This window comes from Rhinolophus ferrumequinum, chromosome 10 (assembly GCF_004115265.2).
Source record: "Rhinolophus ferrumequinum isolate MPI-CBG mRhiFer1 chromosome 10, mRhiFer1_v1.p, whole genome shotgun sequence".
In the NCBI taxonomy this organism is placed as follows: domain Eukaryota; kingdom Metazoa; phylum Chordata; class Mammalia; order Chiroptera; family Rhinolophidae; genus Rhinolophus; species Rhinolophus ferrumequinum.
This window is the reverse complement of record NC_046293.1, coordinates 69,855,710-69,862,872: the sequence shown is the minus strand read 5'-3', so window position 1 is coordinate 69,862,872 and position 7,163 is coordinate 69,855,710. Positions and strand designations below refer to the sequence as shown.

General features: G+C 36.7%; 1 protein-coding gene across 1 annotated transcript in view; it reads left to right on the top strand.

The window, feature by feature from the left end:
- Window positions 1-5,679: 5,679 nt before the first annotated feature.
- CAPS2 (calcyphosine 2) overlaps window positions 5,680-7,163 on the top strand; it is a 40,608-nt gene continuing 39,124 nt past the window's right edge. Inside the window, exon 1 of the mRNA XM_033117470.1 lies at window positions 5,680-5,940. The gene's annotated coding sequence lies outside the window, so the exon portion shown is untranslated. The remainder of the gene's footprint in view (window positions 5,941-7,163) is intronic.

Below are 7,163 nucleotides of genomic sequence, written 5' to 3'. Positions count from 1 at the left end.
AAACCCATTTTACTAGTTTTATTGTTGTTCAATAATAAACCAGCATTTTTTCTGTGACATGAAATGATATTTTTTAGTATTTCTCTGTTTCAAATAAATATTTTATGATTTGAGGTGTTTACAGTGCTATTTCTGCATTGACATATTTACATCTACTGAATATTCTAGTCAATTAAGCTTTTCACTAAAAAAAAATCTTTGATACAAGGAGTCAAATTTCTGACTTCCAAAGTTTCTATAGGAAGCAGAAAATTAAATTATAAAATGGGGAAAAGTTCAAGGATCCTAAGGGAAATTCTTCTGAGCAATAGAGGAAACATTTCTACTCTACTGTCTGCTGATGGAGAATTGTACTGCATGTGACTTTAGCATCGCATAAGTAGTCCAAACTGAGCTTCTGATATTCCACACCCCAGTGATGATCCTCTCTCAATCTTCCCTATTTCAATCAATGGCAGCTCCATTGTTTAGATTGATTGCTTAGGCCCCAAACTTTGGAAGCTTTGGTCCCTTAGCAAATTCTGTTGGCTTTGCCTTTATGTTTTCAGACCTTGACTACTGATCACGTTTGAAATGGCACCTCCTTGATCTCATGGATAATTGCAATGGCTTTTTCGTGGGTCTTTCTGTTTCCACTCTTAACTTCCTGTAGTCTATTCTCAAGACAGCAGTCAGAGTGATGGTACACTTTAGTATACTTAAATGTTTTGAGTGTCTACTAGGTGCCAAACATTCTTTTTGGTGCTTAGGATTACAAGCGTAAAAAAACAAAACAAAGCAATGTGCCTCTTTGGAATTCTAGTGAAGGGAGACAAATGATAAGCTAAATAAATGAATTGTGTAAATAATCGTACTATAGATGATAATATCTATATGAAAAAAAATAAATCCAGGCTAAGGAGTCTGGGAACACTGGGGGTGTGTGTGTCGAGGAGGGGGTGGCAGGTTGTGATTTCAAATAGGGTGATCAGTGTGGGTGTCTTTGAGAAGGTGACTTTCAAGTAAATCCTTGATCGGGATGCAAGAAGGAGTATGTGGATACAGGAGGAAGAGTGTTCAAGGAAGGAGATTAAATACAAGGTTGAACTATAATATCAGGCAAAAATCATATGGACAATAGGAGAGCTTAGTAATTATAGCTGAGCTATTTTAAGGCTTGTTCTATTTCTGAGAGGAGAGTAAATGTGTTGAGTACCTTTTGACTTTACGTGATGCACACATGTTAAAATTTCAAGAATAACTATTAAAAGAAAGAGGAATCCCAAGCCAGTAGAGGGAAAATGACAAACGAAGTATATTTGATCAACCCAATAGAACCCAAGAAATCAGAAAGAGGTTTTTCTTTTTTTTTCTTTCTTCACATATGTACTTAAGATTATTAATATTTCTTGAATTATGACATTAGCTGCAGTACATAAGGTTAAAGATAATACTGCTTTTATTGCTATTCAGTTATAAATATTGCATAATTTCCATTAGGACTTTTCCTTTGCCCTATTGAGTATATTGTTAAATTTCTCAAAATATGTTTTTTCAGTCCTTTTCTTTTTTTATTGATTAAATTTTATTGCATTTATGGTCAGAGAATGTGAACTATGTGATATAAACCCTTTACTATTAGAACACATATGAAGAAATAAATACAATGAAGAGAATAAATAGTCAAAAAGTTTCCACATGTACATTCCAGAACTGGTATATAACAGATATGGCATTTCTGATGAGTTAGGCATCCTGGACTTTTTAAAGAACATTCTCAGATAATTACTTATCCCTATGGACAAATGTAAGATTTAATCCCTTCCTTTTTCTTACATCAACATAAATTCCAGATTAAGACTTAAATGTGAAAAAAAATTTTTTTTAAGAGGAAAACAAGAGAGTTTTTCTAGGACCTTATATCTATTGCCTCTCTGTGTCTTTATTTTCATATTCAAATATTTAAATATATTTTCCATAGAGAATCCAGAATGGTTCTGTTAAATGTAAGTCAGATCATGTCACTCCTCTAATCAAAATCTTTCAGTGGATGGCTTCGCATGACACTCAAAACAAAATCCGAAATCCTCCCAATAGCCTTCAATGCCCTAAACAACAGGGCCCTCTCTGATCTTATCTGCTATTTCTCTCCCCTTCCTTTTCAGACACTCTGGCCCCTTTACTGTTCTTTGAAAAAGCCAAGGTGCTCTCGTCTCAGGGCTTTAGCTTTTGTTTCTTTTGGCTACAACTCTTTTTCCCCAAAGCTACATGGCTCATTTATAACCTCTTTCAAGTATTTGCTCTAAGCACATCTTCTCAAGATGCTTGCCAGTGGTATTTATATGACCCATCCTACAACTATCACCTCCTACTGGACTTACTCAGTTTTGTATCTTTCCATGACCCTTATCCTCACATTTTATGAGGCAATTTATTTATGTCATTATCACCTTTCCCGTCAATTGAGTCCGAGACCCATGAGGCAGGGATACACTACTATTATTATTGTCATTACTATTTTTACTACTGTATCTACAGCATCTACTCAGAGGAATTCAATATTTGATGAACAAATTAATAAATGAATCTTTTAAGACTCCAGTCAAATGTTAGTTCCTTTTATGAATTCACTTCATGTTTCTATGTCTTATTACTTTATTTCTCTTTTACCCCTGTATTAGTCAGGGTTATCCCGAAAAAGAGAAGCAATATAACTTATATCCCTGTTGCCCCTTTATACACACAAACACAGACACACACACACACACACACACACACACACACACACACACACACACAGAAAGAGAGAGAGAGAGAGAAAGAGAGAGAGAGAGAGAAAGACAGACAGACAGAGACAGAGACAGAGACAGAGACAGAGACAGACAGGCAGACAACGACAGTAATTTTGAAGAAATTGGCTCATACAATTGTTGGGTTGGCAAGCCCAAAATCTGTAGGGGAAGGTGAGAGGCTGAAAATTCAGGTAAGAGTTGATATTGCTGTATTGAGTCTGAAGTCGAGAAACTCAGGCAGAATTTCTATGTTGCACTCTGGAGACGGATCCTACTTCTTTGGGAAACTTTAGTCTTTGCTCTTAAGGTCTTCAACTGATTGAATGAGGCCCACCCACACTATGGAGAGTAATCTGTCCTCAAAGTCTATTGATTTAAATGTTACTCATATCTAAAGTTATCCTCATGCAACATCTAGACTGGTATTTGAACAAACAACTGGACAACCAATTGTCTAGCAAAATTGACACATAAAAAATTAAGCATCGTACCATCTTACTCCTCCAAACAATTCATGTGCCTATATTTTTACTTTATTTTTCTTTTTCCCTCATACACTACAATCAGTCAATTTATAAGTCCTGATGGCTCTACTTCTAAAATATATCCTGAATCCAAATACTGCTTCCTATCTCGCAGACAGCCAACATCCTAGTTAGAGCCGCCATCATCTCTTGCTGGAATAAAAGCAGTAGTATCCTTCCACCTGGTTTCTCTGTATCCATTCATGCTTCATTACAACTTATTTTCCATGGGACAGCCAGTTTATTCCTTTTAAAACATAAGCCCCCTTCTTCAAAATCCTCTAATGACATCCTGTCACACTTATAAAATCTGAAGTCTTGGGTATGGCCTGCGAGGTACCACATAACCCGACCGTGGCTCACCTTTGGCCCCTCTCCTACATTCTCCCCTGGGTCACTCTGCTTCAGCCACATTCATCAGCTTGACAAAGGTGCTCTCTCTTCAGGCGTTTTGGCCTTGCTGTTATCTTTGCCTGCAGAATTCCCCTCAGTGAAGCCATACCTGATCATACAACCTTTCCTACCTGTCAGTGTCTATCTCATTGCTACCTGACATATTATTATTTAATGTTTGTTGCCTCTACTAGATTGTAGTCTTCTCTACAGCTGTGGCTTTGTTTGCTTCACTGCTATATGTAGAGCTCCTAGAGTAGCTACTAAACTCTTATGCCCTCAATACATATTTTTTGAATGAATTAATGAAGAAATGAGCACTCTAACTTTCTAATAATGTTGCATGCAATTGTAAGCTTCTTTAGAAACTATATCTTATTTTTCATGTACATACTAGCAGCTCAATAAACATTTTAGGTTCAATAATTTAAAAGGCAATGCTGAGTAGACTTACATATTTTTACTTTTTCTAACATTGGATATATTTGCACATAGTAGGTATTCAGTGGATGTTTGTTGAGCTTCAAATGCATATTATTTTGGTACTGCAAATATTATAGGTTAACATGGTTAATTTAATTTTATTTTATGTATAGAGAAATTAATTGGCTGTAATAACAACAGAACTTTTTTTAGAGTAATGGATTGTTTTGAAAATTGGCAAAAAAGTACAATTTATATAATCAACACATAATCCAAGATTATTGCTTTTATAATAGCTGTTTTAACACAATATCAGGATTAGATAAATGTGTTTTATTTAGACCATGTTCTTAATGGTTTAGAGAACTATATTAAGAAATACTGAAGCAGTTCCGGTGTACTAAGCCTAAGTACTAGGAATAGACAAGGATATTTTATTTTCTTGAATATATATTTATGGAAAAGGCAAGGTTAGTTGGGCACTAGAATTTTTAAGGTCTTTGATAACTTTTGAAATTTAGTTTTTGCAATTCATTATTACTGTTTTTCAGTTTATTTTTTATTTTCTTTCTGTGTGGGGATAATAGGTAGATGAATTTTATGGAGTATAGTGAAGAAATAGAAGAAGGGATACCTTATACCAATTGACTTCACTGTTTTTATGCTTTAAAATTTATTTTTACTTCCAAAAGTGGCTCCAACTGAAAATTTATATAACTTCCAAAATATTTATATTACTTCCAAAATACATATATTTTGAGGGGACCTAATTTCGAAAAGACACTGCAGATTAGATAAACAACTTGATTTTGTGGGAAGAGAACTGGATTAGGCTTCAGAACATCTTAGTTCTAAGTTTGGGTATCCGACACTCGATTGTGCAATTCAGGAAAGTTACGCATATTAGAGTGGAGTATAACCTTGGAAATACCTTAAGCCATACCTTTCCTTGTATTGGTGAAGAGTCGACACTCAAAGTCGACACTCATTGTGTGCAGAGCAAAGAATGAAATAGAGGTTTCCTGATTCCTAAGTCGTCTGTTCCCATTGTGTGAAAATTTTAATTTGTAATCAAATATATATATATAATATGTGATCATATATATGTATATGTGCACACATTTTAAAATAATATCTGCTTCTATGTATATTTCTGTAATACTACACAGCAGTCTTGCCTTTTTAAATAATTGCAAGCTTCTTGAGAGTTTATGCTTAAAAATTTTTCCCCATCAAAACATCATTCTGGGAGCTGACACCTGATAGAGCTCTATAAAATATGTTGAATAGAATTCACATAAAAATTATACATCTGTCATAGATCCGGGTCGGGCTTTGGCACTCTCTCTGCGCAGAAGCGCAGATGGGTGAGTCCTCTCCAGTTCCTCGCCGAGGTTTAGAGGCGCCGCGGAGCTAGTCGGGGAGGGGTTCAGGAAGACAGACACTAGGAAGTCATCACCGAGGGTTTTTCCCTGAGTACCTCTGAGGGGGCTGCGCGGTCGTCTGTGGTGTGGGCGGGGAATGAGGAGAAACTGTCTACACACCTTGTTGGAGGGAGGTGGCATGGATCGAACAAGGTGCTTGGGCCAACGAGATTCTTTTCCCTGGAAATGAGAGAAGGGTTGGAGGCCCAGCGTGGTGACGCCTGTTGCCAGGCAACCTGAAGACGCGGTTCTGAGTTGGTCTGAGGCTTTGCTGGGAACTGTCCCTTTCCAGCTCGTCCTGTCTGAAGCTGTCCCAAGCCGGTTCTCCGTGGAATCATCGCAATTAATACCTCTCAGCCCTCCTGCCCTGGACCTGGTCTTCACCCAGCTTGTTGGTCAAGTCAGGTTGCCTGTTTCTTGTGTCCCATCCTAGTCCATGAATCCCAGATAGGAATTAGTTCTAGGATAGGAATTTAGTTCAAGGCAGGTACCATTGCCTTGAAGTATAATCTCAACTTTTGGGGGCTGATGTAGGGCCAATTACTCTGCTTTGAAATGACCCCGGGTTTAACTCAGATATCTGGGTCTATTATCACCTGGGCTCCAAAATAGACTTGGTTCTCACCTACACGGAGCTTAAAAATTCTAAATAGTATTTACAGATCTCGTTCCCCTCTCCTTGATTATGGGCTGGATTTGATCATTTTATTCTTTGCTTTCCGTTGTGTTCTGATTTGGTATAAGCACTATTATAGCCACCAAGAGAGAAGTGATGATAATTGGAATTGGAAATAATTATCTTTTAAAAATGAAAGAAGTGGGAGTTGAGTTCAGTTCTTTATGGTGGCATTAAAGATAATGTGGTGAGATTTGGGTCTGTTAGTCAGCAATATTCATTGCATGCTGGCAGTAACCTCTTATGAATTGCAGCAGTTTGGGTGGAGACAGAAGCCATTGAGACGGACCTAGAAATTTGAGTATATAAATATTGTTGTTTTTATTACTGGCAAATTAATTATAGTGACTTAAAGTGACCTATAGTGATCTGAAGTAGCTGTAGTAGTTACTAAGGTACAAATAGTTGTGTGGCTGATGTGTGGAGAAAATTACCCAGCTGATCATTCAATATCCTTGTCTCAACTTGGGCTTGCTGGCCACTAAACATCGTGACAAATAAAACAGTTCTTGTGATGTGATCAAAAGCAAACAACTGCCCTACCCCAGCAAACCAATAACAACTTTATAGAGTTGCTTTTTTGTGAAGTTATCTCTGCAAAGAAAGCCATTTGCTAGTGCTGTAGGAATATTTTCAAAATTAATGATTTGTGATGTTTTCAGAATATGTCTACTAAACTCAGTCTTCCTGAGTTGACTCTTGTAGTAGAATTACAGTCTTAGGCTGTGGGATTTTTAGGGGAAAGGATTATGTCGTGGGGTGAAGGGAACTACATATGTAAGTTAGTAAGGAACTGGTTAGTAAGGAACCACATATATAAGTTAGTAAGAATCCTCTTTCATATAAGAGGATTTCACTGGATATGAAATAAAAAATAATTTAATAATAATGATGGCTACTATGCATTGAATGTTAACCATGTTCTGCATGATATAGGAGGATGAAAGAGGTG